At 40.2% G+C, this 15,895-nt stretch overlaps 2 pseudogenes across 1 annotated transcript in view; both read right to left on the bottom strand.

The window, feature by feature from the left end:
* The window catches only part of LOC146488478 (uncharacterized), a 247,934-nt pseudogene that overhangs the window by 85,979 nt on the left and 146,060 nt on the right, over positions 1-15,895 (bottom strand). The window lies entirely within an intron of this gene.
* On the bottom strand, positions 10,658-14,095 carry LOC146488491 (uncharacterized; annotated as a pseudogene).

Here is a 15,895-nt window from a genome sequence, read left to right as displayed (position 1 = left end):
ACATAAGGGCACGCCCTTTACTGAATAGGTGTCGTACCTACTCTTGTTTGTTTCTTTTAACACACGCCGACAAATGTTCATAGTTCCGCCTTCCATCGCACCGAAAACTCATGAACTTGACGATGAAACAGTAAACTACCACAGCCCATAATGCCTTTCGGTATTGTCGAGTACGCTTTTATGCTTTTTTTATACCACCTTTGTCAAATCAGCTGTATACGAAGTATCGCAGCAGTGTACAAAGAGGTAAGTACCACAATATCCTTGGCAAAGGAAGTGCAAAGTGGGGGAAAACATTATGCTCAATCCTGTGAATGTTGTGTACAACACTTTCAACAATCCAGCAAGAAGAAGCTTTGCATGGTTAGGAATGGATTCTGAAAAAATTTTTTCTGAATGATTTTCAGTACTACCATGGCACGATATGTTACATGTACATCTACATTTATTTAGTCAGTAAAATCTATACAGATATCGCACCAACTGTCCTAAATATTAAAGAGAGGAACAAAAAGAACTATTAACAATGCTTGCAATAAATGACTATGAAAATAAATAGATAAAGTTAAATAATGTACAAAAAATGGTAAAATTAAATAGAAATTAAAGTCTAGCAATTCTTGACTAAGTAGCTAAGTAACTCAGATTGGAAAGTAACTAGAGAGTTTGACTCTACTATGTCCGCCGGTTGACTGTTCCATATTCTTAGGATCCTTGGAGAAAAGGAATAGAAATAACATTTTCTTAGCCTTTTCCTGTCTATATCTATAAAGATCTCTTTCCCGAGTTCTACGTTCAGTGTAGGGGTTGGGATAAGTGTTTACATCGATTTCAATTTGCCCAGGACTCATTTTGTATAGAAGGGTTAATCGGGTCATAGTTCTTCTGAACTCCAGGCTAGCCCATCCTAGGTCATGAAGCATTTCAGTAAGACTGACTTTAGGGTGGTAGTTGTTAGTACAGAACCAAGCTGTTTTTCCCTGGATCCTCTGAAGGTCAACAATGTCTTTTTGAAGATATGGGTCCCAAGCGGTCCAGCTTACCTCTCTTAAAGGGCCAAACTGTTCATTTGCCAGATCCCAAGTCTAAATCCTTAGCTATCAGAGATCCCCTGCCTGCTACCACTAAGTCCCCATGTTCTAAATAATCTAAAAACCCAATTTCTGTGTGATTACTTTGCCTAAAGCTCTCGACATAAAAGAGATTGCTCCTTTAGGCGTCATACCAACTAATATCTTACTGGACCACTATCACTACTTATGAACAGAACCATCAACGAAGGAACAATATCATCTGAATGAAAACATACTGTGGTCACCCAGTCCACAAAGCCGGCCTGAAGACAGACCCTTCAAACTTCCAACTGATCTCAGTACTTCCTTTGTCTTCCAAAATACTTGAGCGTGCTGTTCACCGGATGGTCAACAATTACTTACAAGAACACAAGCTCCCCTCTCTTGTCCAATCTGTCTGGCTTTCGACCAGTTCAATCAATATCAACATGCCTCACTCTTATAACAAACAATCTACTGAAGAACATTGAAAAAGGACTACTGACAGGACCAGTGTTTCTTGACCTTAGCAAGGCATTTGACACTCTGGACCACTACACAATGTTAGAAAGGCTATCCTCACTCAGAATGAATCGCTCTGCAGTCCAATGGTTTAGGTCTTACTTGACCATCCGCACCCAAAGTGTTTGTACCAGTGGGGTCACGTCAGAGTCCCAGCCTATATCATTTGGGGTACCCCAGGGTAGTGCCTAGGCCTGCCATTATTCATAATCTACATAAACGACTTGCCTTGAGTAGTTGTTGGATGTAGTGTTAAGCTCTATACTGGCAATACTCTTATCTATTCTTCAAGTGATTCAGTCAATGAAATCCAAAACCAGCTCTCTACCAATATAATTAATCTCATAAGCTGGCTTCATGCCAATTTTCTAATACTTAACGTAGATAAAAATAAGATTATGTTAGTTGGCACGCATCAGAAAATTGCAATAGCAGAAAATCTATTGATCAATATCGACAATACATGCTTAGAAAAGGTTCAATACTTTAATATATCTTGGGGTCCTTTTAGACCACACCTTACCCAGCAAGGACCATATAGAATATACCGTATTTACTCGAATAAGCGGCGCCCTCGATTAAGCGCCGCACATGGAGCGGAATGGTTAATAAGCGCCGCCCTCGAATAAGCGCCGCAGCTCCGGTGCGGCGCTTATTCGAGTATTTCCATAAGATGATAAAAATACACTGCAATCGCTGCAATGCGGTTCTTAGCCAGCAATGGGAATTTATTTTCATCAATAGTGATGTTTTTCAGTTCGAAGTGAGTATATCTCAAGATGCTCTTTCATTCAGTTCTCTCTTCAAAATGTTTGCGTTCTTCAGTTCTTGCGTGAAGGCTGTAAACTTCGCCGGTACGACAAGCCCAACCTCCCTCTTTCTCTTCCCTGTAACATTTGCAGTATGGAGATAGTCAGCATTTGCTTGTACAATCAAAATGTTTTGGCTTTGTGGTTTGAGCCTTTTAATAAGCGCCGCCCTCGAATAAGCGCCGCACAGGAGACACGAAAAATTAAATAAGTGCCGCGGCGCTTATTCGAGTAAATACGGTATTGGCAATAAGATTTCGTCTAGATTAGGCATGCTACATCAAGTGCGTAAGGTTGTTCCAAAAGCTACTTCTCTTATGCTTTATAATACTATAGTTTTGCCACTGTTTGACTGTTGCTCGTCTGGGTGAGACAGCTGTGGTGTTGGAAGGCTTATTTGGACGAGTCCAACAGACATGCCACCTGTATCATTGAAGGTGGTTCTGTTGGTGCTGATAATTTAAAGTCAATGCTCAGCTGGCCCAGCCTACAAGGTGCAGGGAATATCTAAAGTGCATCTTAGTCTATAAATGTCTTCATGATATGGCGCCATCATACCTGCTTTCAGAGTTTAAGCATGTCTATCAAATTCATAGCTATAACACTAGGGGCCATGACCTGCTGCGTTTTCCACTTGTTACCAGGGAAGTACCCGGGATGTTTTAGAAGAAATGGTGCTCACGCATATAATGCTCTGCCTCGAAACATCGGGCAAACAGAGAAGCTTAGTGATTAGGCTTAAACACCATCTTCAAATGACTGAAAGCTTATCATCAAGTCACTTGCACATACAAATAAAAACCCAATTTGAGGCTTATTACCACTAAGTAATGGCCTGTGGCAATAGTATTGAATTAAAATGTTTTCCATGAACGCATAACATGGCTGGTATCCCAATGAAAGAATAATTTACACTTTTGCAAAACCAAATTTTCCACATGATACACTCTGACATGAACTCCTTGAAAACACCGTATTCCTCATGAACAATAGTAATGGAAAGGGTGAGTGAGCAAGTACTTGCTTCTGCCAGAACATTGGTTGCCTTACTTCCAAGAAATTTAACATGCATCGTGGTTGTTGGATCACAGGGTAATGAGTCCAGGTTCCGTACTCTATGCGAAGGGTAGTTCTCGAAACCAATAACATTGATTAATTAAACGAGACTTACCTGTAAGTAGAAGTTTGATTGGAATTCTATCGAGTCATCAATCTGCACCAAGGGATGACATGAGATAGCTAGACGCATGCGCATAGTCAGTATTCACAGCCGAATGTGATTGTCACACAAAAATAGGTTATAGGCCAAATTAAATCTCATAAGGAATAAAGGGTGGGTAAAACAAAGTGCAACATTAATTTCCCACATAATGGGGCAGATGAAGGGTGGATCCAGTTTTGTCAAGCAGACAGTCCTGCTGAAAATCTCTTACATACACGATAATCATCACCGTAAAATGAGTGGATAAAAGGACATCTGTGTAGGTCTCTCTGGATATAGAGTTCACTGAAAGCTTTAAATGTCTGTGTCGATAGATCCAATTCCTGCAGATTGCCAGGAAGTGGGTAACGATGGCTGCATATTGGATTCTAGTGGTTAAAGATGACATGCAACTGCTGAAGATCTCCACATAATACGAGATGAATAAAAGGTACATATTCATTCCTAACAGTGTGATATCAGGAGGACGCCCTGTGCTGTGCCATTAATCAAGGCCTCAAGAGATGCTTGCACCTTTGGAAATGTTATTTTCTGGGCAGATCTCCAATTTTGTCTGTCACAACGTTCAATGTCATTTTGGCCCAAACCATGATCGGCAAAAGGGAAGACTTCTCTGTCTAATTGTAGAACTTCTCTGACTAAATGGAGGCAGCATGGTCGAGTGGTTAGGGCGCCGGACTTCAAATCCGGAGGTCCCGGGTTCAAGTCCCGCTCTGACCACTAGATGGAGTTGTTTCTCGGTAGCCCCAAGTTCAACTCCTCAGCCGCGTTTGTAAATAGCCAGCTGGTCTGCCTCCTGCCAGTTGGGATTTTTAACCATGTTATTTGTGTTATTTTGCTGGTTAGCTCAGTTGGTAGAGTGCCGGACTACTGTGCGGGAGGTCGCAGGTTCAAACCCCGGCCGGACCAACACTCAGGGTCTTTAAATAACTGATGAGAAAGTGCTACCTTTGCTCTGACATCTGCAAAAATGATTAGACTTTCTAGTCTTCTGAGATAAGGACGATAAACCGTAGGCCCCGTGTCACAAACCTTGTTTGTAAATAACTCTGTGGGACGTTAAATAACCCACTCACTGTTCCCAAAGAGTAGGGGACGTAGTCCCAGGTGCTGTGGTCTGGTCTTTGTGCGCATATTCCGTATATCCCGGGTCTGCAGTAATTGGCCTTAGCTGTTGCAGTATCCCTGTTCATGTCTATTGGACAAAAGCTTATAAATCATAAATTAATTTAAATTATTTCTTTGTGACATTTAATGCTCGGCCCCACTAACACTTGACCTATAAACACTGCCGAGGGTAAACGAAGGTTATTATTATTATTATTATTATTATTATTATTATTATTATTATTATTATTATTATTATTGGATGATTCATGTGAATCAGATACTCGCCCATTCTCAGCACACAGGATGCATGATCTAAGGGATTAAGTAGTTTCTTGTGATTGTGTATGTAATCTTGATCGCAGATGTCTTCAACATCACAACCATTCACTGTGTCTATCTTTTTGCACGAAAAGATAAACCCTAGGTTCCAAGGAATGGGCCTAAATCTGTAACTAACATCAACCATGGCAAGCTGTAGCATTAATTTTTGCCTCCGAGAGTCTCCATCAGAGCTGTTGGCAATAAGGGGACCGAAGATGCTCTTTACCTCCTGTTCTTGCCACTACCGATAAACAAAGTGGTGGTCAAACCTGTTACTGGTGGGCATAAGAAGGACAGCGATGCGGGGAAGATTTGGATGGAGTGTGTTGAGCAGTATTGCTGTGCCAAAGGTTCTAATTTTGTACTCCTTGAATGCATTAATAATAGTCATGTAACCTTCCTCCCCATCCACAGCTACCACAGAAAAATGGTCGAGGCATACGTGTTGTTGTCCCTTAACCCCACAAAAGCCAAAGAGCTCATCCATATGATGGTGGTTAGTAACTTGACCAATGATTGCGGACTCATCCTCTGCAGGTAGGACAGGAACAGGACAAGACTTGATTTTAGCCATCGCTTCTTTGTACAGTGGCTGGCGTTTTTTGAACTTGACTGCCTGAATCCATCCAATTATGTCAACACGATGTTGATTGTGCCATCAGTAAATGGAGTGGATTTCAGGACCTCCTAGGTTTATTGCCTCAGATGTAGGCTCCCAACATCAAAAGTACTTCCAAGAATAACTTAAAGGAAGGTTGGTACCATTTACCATTCTTTTCCACGTGCAGGTTTCTTGAAATAGTCTCTAGCATTGCCTTGAGAGGGTTTTTGTCATCTGGTAGTCCTAAATCAGCAGCTTTCTGCAACTTGTAACAAAAAGCCTTAACAGACCCTCTTCAAGAATATTCCCTCAACTTCGGTGTAACAAGAAAATCTTGTCGTCTTTGTGATCAAGTTTGTCTTTCTGTTCTTTCAGCTTTTCCACCATCTCTTTAGAAGTGGGGTATTCATTACGTATAAGTCTTGTGTCTCATTTTCTTGTGTCTTACAAGAATTCGTTTCCTGAATGATTTTACTTTAGTTATATTAGAACAAGCTACACACATCAACCGGGAATGTTCCTGCATCTGCTGGCCTTAAGCAGTAACTACTTCGAAATGTTCCTGTTATCTTCTTATGCCCTGTTTCATTTAAAATAAAGAAAGGTTCTGGGTACCCCAACACTTTCCCTTCATCCTCTCCCAGCTTTGGGTCATGCAAAAGAATTTTTGGATCTATCTCGACAGTTTCACCATGCGATACATAAGAAAACTTTGTAAAGTCCCTGGCACAGCTGTTTTGTTGGTCCTGATCATTCGTTGTTACCAGGGAGCTTGCGGGCAAAAAATGATGTCCTTAGAGCTTGTTGCCTTTGTCTTTCTTGTCTTTTGTTTGTGGCCGTGACTATCAATGTGCTGCCTGATATTACTAAACACAACTTTGTGCATGGCTGAGAACTGTAAATTACAGGGGCCGCACAATATGGAGGTTTTGTGGAATGAAAATACACTTGGATACTTCTCTTCCACTTCTCGTTGTATTTCTAGAATGGCTGCAGGAATTTGGCTTTCACATGAAAGGAAAATCGCTTCATTCATTTATGTGTTGCTGTGGCCATGTGCTGGTTTTTAACAGAAATATATTGTGTCCCTTGTGCTCATTTCCAGCGACCACTTTGATACTGCAGACATCACAAAAGGCGAAAAGCATCTATCTTCCTTTGAAATCAAACAAGTTCATAATTGACACCTGCATCTACTCTATGAGAGTAGCTTCCTTTGTGGGCTGTGTGATGCTGGGCCCTGCTCCCTGTTCAGCCAACCCCTTGTAGTGCCTTGTCCTCTCAGGTCAGGGTGCTGCGGGCGTATTTTCTTCAACCTAAGCCTTCGTCGTCCCTTCTCCTCTCAGGTTGAGGTCTTGCGGGTGCACCGTCTTTAACCTCTGCAACGGAAACTTCTCTTCTTTGCTCTGATCCCTCTCTGGTCAGTGTTTTGTCATATGTTGCCCGCTTAGATCAAAGATAAAATGGAACATGACTCATCTGGGTGTATTCACAGTAGTTGCATCATATCACACTAATTTTTTTTAATCATCTTTATTTTGTTTCTTTTCAAAGGATATTTGCAATAATGCATTTTACAATACTAACATAAAACTATTGATAGTAATATTACATTGTTAACAAAACATTACATAGTAATGTGACTGAACTATTACATAGTATTACAATGTTAAGTTTACAACACACAAAACAACAAAGTTTACCAATACTACATAAATTAAGATACAAGGAAATTTACAGAAAACGATCTTATATATACATTCAACAAAAATGTGCAAAATTCTGCCATTTAGCAAAGAAAAGTTTCTGTTGGCCCGAGGTGACTGCTATGTATTTTTTGTAATTGTATCTTATCCTGCACTAATATTTTAAAGTCAATAAGAGATGATTTTTCGTTATTTAGCGCATTAACGTAAAGGAAATACCACACTACTTTTATATTCCTCGCATTCACATTCAATGCAGCAACCTCTTTTGATATATCTTTTGCTGGCATTTTTATGTCCTAATTAGCGAAACAAATCGAATTTATTTTCTGTCAGGCAAACCTACAGGATTCTTTAAAGAATCCTGTTTAAGGTCAAGGTGGTTAAGGCAGTGGCAATGTATTTCTATACATTATTTGTTTGTTTCATACGCATTAGGCACTCAAAAACGATTATTGGTAGTTGTAAATTTTTTTTCAAACTTTTTTTTAATCAGAATTTTTGTTTTATGATCAGAGACTAGGTTAATAGGAGCCCCGCTCCCAGGAGCCTTAATTATGACTGACAGTAAAACAGTCCCTTTTGAATCACTTTGCTTAACATGGAATTTAATAGTGCTTATGAATCAAAATTTCATATATGATAATTTTGAAAAAGAAATACTGGAGGTAAATCCTACAGTGTTAAAATGTTATAAATATTTCTGAATGTAAAGGAAAATACATTTATTTGTAATTGAGTCATTGTCTTGGAAAACCAGGCAGAGGTGAAAGATGGGGGTCAGCCGATTTCCTTCAAACTTTCACCATTTAAGAGCGGCTGCCTGTAAGGATCGAGAATTCGCCATCAATGACCAATTTGACGAATCGCTCATATTCCGTCCAAAAATACCCTTTGGTGAACTATTTTCAAAAATCATATTTAAAAGTTCCAGCGACTTTTTAATTTTGAGAGATTCTCAAAATTCGGAAAATGCGGTCAAAGTGCGGTTTTTCGGCCGACTGAAGGTTTAAAATAAGGTGCGAGGACGAAGCACTGCCAAATGCTTAAATAACTTCAATCGAAGTCTAACTTTACACAACCTATGAATAACTATCCTTGTTGATTGTCCACTACTGAACATTTTCAAATCTATTTATTTTGTGATTCTAGCAGCCAATTTAAAACCACCTTTGTATAGAGCTAGAAATAGCGGCGAAATATTGGTTATATTTAACGGCACAAAAGTGTTCCTGGTACCTCAGTTTTCAATAACTTTACTTTACAGCCTTTACATATAGTTATTAAACATTCACCTTGCCAAGTTTCAAGCTCGGACTTGCAACGCTTCCCTCTGAGAAAATCGGAGATCATTTGCAATGTGGTCGGCTCAAATAACACAAGATTTATCGACAAAATGGAAGCTAATTAACTCCAATTAGGCCTATTTCCAAAAAATTAAACAGTCCTTTTAATTTGTACTTTGACCCTGAAGAAATGTCCACTATCTTGCAAAAAACGGTCACAGAGGTGTTATGGCCTCTCGAAAGTCTAAATTTGTAATGAAAATCCGTGCTCTTTTACTTTGGCGGTATGTATGTATACCTTTTGTTTACTTGGACTGTAAGAGTTGTCGACAAGCACTTTTGAAGTTCAATTCTAAGAGATGTCATGAATCCTTAGCTGTTTGGTTTTCTTAAAAAACTTGCTGAATTCTTTAAGTTGGCGGAATAATAAAATAATATGTAAAAATAAACAGTTTTAAAACTGTACGATCGACATGAAATCGCTTGCAACCATGACCCAATTAACGAGGTATTCTTACCTTGTGGCAATGCAAGCACGCGATTCGTTCACTTCTCATTTGGGATGCCAAGATGTAAAAGATTTGCTAATGCTTTCTCATATAATTAAGATGACAGAGTTAGATCGGACAAATGTAACAGCAATTACAAACAGAGATTCCATAAAATAATTAAGAAACAAAAGGTGAACTTGTCCGATCCGCAAAAACGTTAGCATAAATTAAGCTTATCGTTTGAAGTCCTCACAAAAAAATAAACATATACCAAACACCTTGACCCCACTTTTGATTCCACACCACTGAAACCATACAACTGTTATAAACATACGCATCTGATCAGACGCCAAGTGAATCCACATCATTTTATTCTTCATGGTCAGTATCATCTGCTTTCTCTATCGTCGGGTTGAAAATAGTTGCTCGATAAACAATAGATAGATTTAGAATTGCGTTTGCGGCAAACATACAACCATGAGATTTGCGTTTGTGTTTTCTCGAAAAAATGAGTACATAGATGAGAATAGTGCAAAATAATTGTGGCCTTTGATGCTAATACAAACTACTCAATTTTTCTGAGAAATCGAGAGTGGGAAAATGAAGGATAAACATAGTCACGTGGTCATTTCTGCCTCTTGCTGTTTGCCGTGATCAAAATTCTAATCTCTCTATGTCACGCAACACCAAGCGATCGGGTTAGGTACCGACATTATCTAAACCATACTTATTTAGTTAACTAGTTCAACCTTAGTAAGAACCAAAATACTGTATGTAGCCGCTGCTAATTACACTCAGCTCTCTACTTTATCACTTTATTTGATATCTTCACCATTGCAAACAAATCCTTACCAGAACGGTTCTTGAAATACAAAGATTAAATAAAAGATGTTAAAAATAATACTACAAGTAACGACATGGAATAAGCAACTGAGAAACAAAAGAAAACGAACGACTAACACAAGAACGTACCTTATCGGTGATTTTACAGAAAATTAACCAGGACGGCAAGAACGGCGAGACACAACTAAACAATACTGAAAATGATGCGCACACTTAAAAGTTATGCAAAGAAAACTGGCTTAAAAAAGGGTAAAAGGAGTGAGAGAAAGGCTATTCACTTACATAATGATCTATAAAGGTGTGGGGGCGAAAGGTATGAAAGATGTAGCATACACAAATAAAACAAAAGTAGGTGAAAATTAGGCGTGCAGAAAAAGCTATAACTCACTGTAACACTGTACAAAAAAACTTTTTGTGGGCGAAACTGGAATTTATATTTCTGAGTGGGCAAGGAAGGAAGGTAGATAATTTTTTGTGTAAGAATTTTTCTCCCAAACTGACACCTACGTAGAAATCTTTTTAAATTGATGTACCATTTGTTTCTCAACATAAATTGCGGGTGTAGAGGTTTCGCTTTTTTTTAAGAAAATGATAGTCCTCCCGAAACTCTGAAAAAATATAATGCCCATCCCTATATCCATACGTCAGAGTTTTGCTTAATATATCTCCTGATAAAACAGAATGTTTACAGTTCTTACTTCCGGCACGTGCACTTGGAAGTAATGCCCTCCAGGAGAGCTAGGTAAGGGGCCTTTTTGCGGACGGGTTGGAGAGGAATATCTAGGCCCAGATCTTCACACACACGCTCCAGCATTGGTAGCTTGAGAAGCCTCAACTTATCATCAATTGCCATTGCACATAAGTCATACTGATCATACACAAGAGGATGGCGGAGTTGGACTGCTTCTACAGCTTCCTTTGCTTCACTAAAGTTAGTCTCTTCTTGGGACGCCAGGACATCCATCTCATCAGAATCCCTTTGACGAACTGCAGCACTTTGGCGAGAAAAAAAAGGATGCAACTTGTGAGGCAGTGAGAAATTCCGACGCTTGAAAAAGACTTGCAGCATCAGTGCCGCAAGCTCGTCTCATTTCACGCGCAACTACCTCAGCGTCGAGCTTATGGCCTGTTGTTTGACCAATACGGAATTTAGCCAAAAGGTATGCTTTCTGCTTGTCATTGAAGCGATAAAACTTCTTGGCTGCCTTTAGACCCCATCCCTCCTTACATGGTAACTCAGGGATCTCTTGTTGACACGTTGACTCTCTGAGTGATGGCAACGTACCAACGCCCTCCTCTAAGTAGGACTTGTAACCCATTTTAGCTAAATCCATAAGCGAATGTCTCTCCAGCAACTTAGATCATTTCTCTAGGGACAAGTGCTTCTCTAACGCAGAAAATCTTTGAAATACTCGAATGCAGCCCTCTTAGGGACAAGAATACACTCCTTCCTCGTGGTCGCTATCCACTGGAACATTAGGTACTACCAGTTCCTCTTCTACCACTGGGGCTGTCGTTCCAGCTGCAGGTTTTGTTGCCTTATTACTAAAAGCCTTGAAGTCCCCCGGAGAAAATGATTCCTCAAGTAAATAAAATCCAGTACTTTTGCAAGGAATAAAAAAGGTTTTTTTGCAACAATTTGACAGGAAACAATTTAGCACATATATAATAGACCATTTCCGAGTTGCTTTAAACCTCATCATGAAAGCGAGGCTAAGTGCAAAGTTTTTGTTATGAAAATTAGTTTTCATTCATATGCAAACAAAAATATGTTTTGCACTTAGCCTCGCTTTCATAGTGAGGTTCACAGCAGCTCGGAAATGGCCTATTCCATGACGAGACAACCAAATGCGTTTTACAGTATGGGGACACTCTCCCGATCAAATTGGAATTTGAAAATTAATAGCGGAATACCGGAGTACCCAGAGAAAAGTCTCAGCTTCTTGGAACAAGGGCGAGAACCAACTCCAAGTAATCGAACTCGGGCAAGCCATCTCAGCTCCCCTATGATTAACATTTCAAAACAAATAAACTTGGATTCTGTGGTCACCTGCGATTCAAAAACAAAACCAAAAAACTAAACGGCAGCAATAACAGGATAACCATTCCACGGGACAAAGTTTAATACAATGAGTAATATTTAAACCAGAATCTCATTTTTTTTCTCATTTTTATTTCAATAATTTAAAATTTAACAAGTTAGAAAAATGTACAACCTGCATATAGTAAAGCTAATCGAGGCGGGTTGTATAACTTAAACTAAATTAAGCAAAACAGGTTATGTGAAATAATTTCAAATTGATGTGAAGTTCCAACTTCCAATTTTTGTACTTACCAGATGTGGGCTTTTCCGGCTTGATTGTTTTCCCGCTGCCAATACCATACGCGTGCCAGCAGGTTACTGATCCTGCTGAACTAAACTCAAAATTATTGAGCTTAGTAACCCCTGAGATGGTTTGAGATTTGTCTGGAGTTTTGATAAATTAATCGAGAGAAACCACTCGTACTCCATCTAGTCCCCTGTGTGATAGCACTGCCTTTTTCAGGTCAGTGGCGGTGCAGCTGGCTACCAGTCGATCTGCAGCCCCTTTCCCACCTTGAGGATCGCTTAATCAACACAGACCACTTTCACTCCAGTTCTGGATATTTCTAAGAATGCCAGTATCGTGCGGGAAAAGTGATAGCAGCCCGCGTTGTCTAGACGGAAGTAGGTTTTGTTTATTTTGGGATGCTTGCACTTCAATGTTCTCAGTACATGGTGCATGATCGTTACCACTGCAATGCTTCCCTGACTGCAGGACTGGATTACGTGTATAAAACCTTGCCATTGTAGTTCCCTCTCCAGCTGTCGGTACACAACCGATATGTGCCATGATATGCCACGTTTGCCAAACCAATCAGTTTGTGACTCCCTGTATCGCTGAGGCAAAAATTTCATGGCCCAGTCATTCACAACAAAAACTGTTTCCGAATCAAGAGCATCGATGACATCCAAGCGGGCCTGATCTTGGTGGGTCGACCTCAGCAAATGGCATTTCCAAGATTGAATCGCAAGACAGAGCTCGTAAGGTACAAGGCCTCGTCTTTCTGCCGAGATGTTGTGCAAAGTTGTGTGCAGGCTTTCGCATTGCTCACATAATTCATCGTGACTGTGGTTGCACTGCTGTTTTAGTCTAAGATCGATGCTGTCACTTAAGGCAAATACACCGCAGTGACTTGCTACTTGAGATGAAGTACTCACATGGACCTAAGAGGAAAAAAGGAGAGAAGTCCTATTTATCTTAGTCTGTGAAAAACGGTTGGTTATGAAACCACGACATTACTAACATAATAACAGGAGATTAAAAAGCTAGGTGTCAGAGGTAGGCCTTTAATGTTCCGAAGATTATCATCAGAAAAAAAGTGATGTGTAAATATCTATAAGGGACTTGGCCACCGGCTCCTACAAAGACATTTTGTGCCTGTTTTTGCCACGACTTGGCTTTCATTAAAAATATTATTTTTTCTAGTCTGTTAAACCTTCTATTAAAATTCATCTGCCTTTCTACCTGTTTGTCGCTAAAATCATTACCTTGAAATCTCCCTTAAGGTATAATTTGGCAGCTTTTAGCAATTCCACGTGCTGCACTTCCCACTCCTTCCCTAGACTGAGCTCACCCAGTTGGCGGACTAGACTTTCGAGATCTTCGAATGCACACGCACCATCTGCCGCAAAGTAATCAAGCCCTTGAAGAGACGTGCGCACAGACACCTTGCATTCCGCCAATACACACAACATGGTGCGTTCACTGAATGGATTAAAGCCCATCTCTTGGCAGTAATGGGTATACTGGCGGGCAATTCTCCGGGGTATCACTGTTCGGATGACGTTCGGTATCTCAATCAGCTGGCCAGATGAGAGTTTCAGTGTTTTTTGCCTGAACGGTAGGTCTTGTACTAAATGCGGGCTTGTTATAAATGACAGGAAATGGTCAAGTTGGCGTTGATCAACCCTTATCCGTGGCGATGATTGATGCGTTAGGGGGGCGCCAGGCCCATGCTGCAGGCGATGCAAATTGGCCAAGGTACAGCAATACCTAGTCAAGCCTTGAATAAAGCTTGAGATGTCCTTATAGCTGGCAACACCTGACATGATAGAAAAAATCTGTCTTCTCGTCTCCCAACCGTAAGCTTTGTCATATGCCTCTGCTAGGGCCTGGAGATAATCCTTAGCGATCTGTGGTAATTCGTCAAGTTCAAGAGCTTTTTTCATGTCCGGAGACGACACTATTGCTTTCCAAAGAGAACCTGCGTCATTCGGACTGAGAGTGTTAAGGACTGAAGAAATGATATCTACTGATCGTTTGGTGTATCGTAGCTTGGTACTGTCAATGGCCTTATTCCATTCCAACCAGGGCTGAGTAATTGGTGCGATTCCTTGAAGATAAGATATTTATTTAATCTTTTGCGAGGTTCAGACGTAGCTGGTTTGGTGGCTATGCCCTCGTCGCTCGTACTGGAAACAAGGCCTCCAGAGGTCGGACTAAGAAACGCCTCGTCATCACACCGACTTGACGATATTTCAAGAGTCTTTAGTTCATTTGTGAGGGCGTCGGTTGAGATGTCGCTGTCACTTGTTTCATTTGAACGGACCGTTTTCACCTTTACCTATAAAAATTGAGATATTAATTAATTATCGTTGTTTTTGTTTATTAATAACCTGTTCTGTAAAAGAAAAGCGGTCAACAGCGCCCTGTTTGTGGCGCAGAAAGGAGTCTCGTACCATACAACAGTTAAACTTATATTTTTGCGGGCTGTTTGCACAATGCGCCAACATGTTGATGACCTTTCTTTTCTAGTACTAGCACCAGACATCCTGGTTGTTCTTTCGACGTCCCTAAGCTAACTCGGATGATTGCCAAAGCTGAGGCAATGGTTAGTGATTTCCCACACGCTTTTTTGAACGATTGAAGGAATGGCCTCTGACACTTTTGGTGTTTGCGCATGCTCTACTTGAAAAATGAGGTGGCTACAGAGTTCAGAGTTTTTGTCACTTACCCCAATAAGTGGCTCAGGTGGCTCTTTTTCCAGTGGGGTCTCCAGGGTGGGGGCCTCAACCTGATTATCAGCAGATTCCAGTGTTTGATCCCATAAGTTTTTTCTACTCAAAGACGCGTTGCACTGTCTGCAAATTGCTAAAAACGGCAATGCACATTAAATTTTGACAAATATGTTAATTAACTATAATGTCAAATGGAGAGACGGAAAAATACATCTAAAAAACAATTGAGTCTTCGCTCCAATAAACACATGAAAACCAGAGGTATATTCAGAAAAATTCGTTAGAAGACAATTAGTAAGGCGCATGTGCAGCATACGCCCTTCACAGATATAAATAAAACGGGACCATACTTTTCTACTGACTAGTCCACATCCCTTTAAAATATTTCGGTTGCGGTCAGTTATTGTAGACTGCGAGTATAAATCTGTTATTTTTCTTAACGAGAATATTGTTCTGATCCATAAAAAGCGAGCGAAATATGCGCACTCTCATGTTTCACTCGTTTTACTAGAAAAATAAGGGACAGTGTTCGTAGTCTGTGTGATTCTTTGACACTAAAAAATTATTAACTTACGTGATCCAACGGGAATAAGTATGCCTGTGTTTTTAAAAATGTTCTTGGACTGCTGGCTATTCGCCCGGCAGCTCTCTTTGGCACTTGGGCATTTATGAACCGCTAATTTCCTAGGAACTGTGCAGAGGGTTTTCCTTGTCCTCCAACGGATACCAAAGTCGGCCCTATGGCGTGGGCAAATGTTTAAGGTATGATGGCTTTCTTCCACTGTGAAAATACCTGAAAACATTTTTTGATAACTTAGAATAATTATCTCTAACTCGAAATAAGTTGGCAAAAACACAGGAACATTTATGTTTGTGCTATTACAAAAGTAC

This window comes from Pavona decussata, unplaced genomic scaffold, assembly GCF_977016875.1.
Source record: "Pavona decussata unplaced genomic scaffold, jaPavDecu1.1 SCAFFOLD_9, whole genome shotgun sequence".
Classification (NCBI taxonomy): domain Eukaryota; kingdom Metazoa; phylum Cnidaria; class Anthozoa; order Scleractinia; family Agariciidae; genus Pavona; species Pavona decussata.
This window is presented reverse-complemented; position numbering and strand designations above follow the sequence as displayed.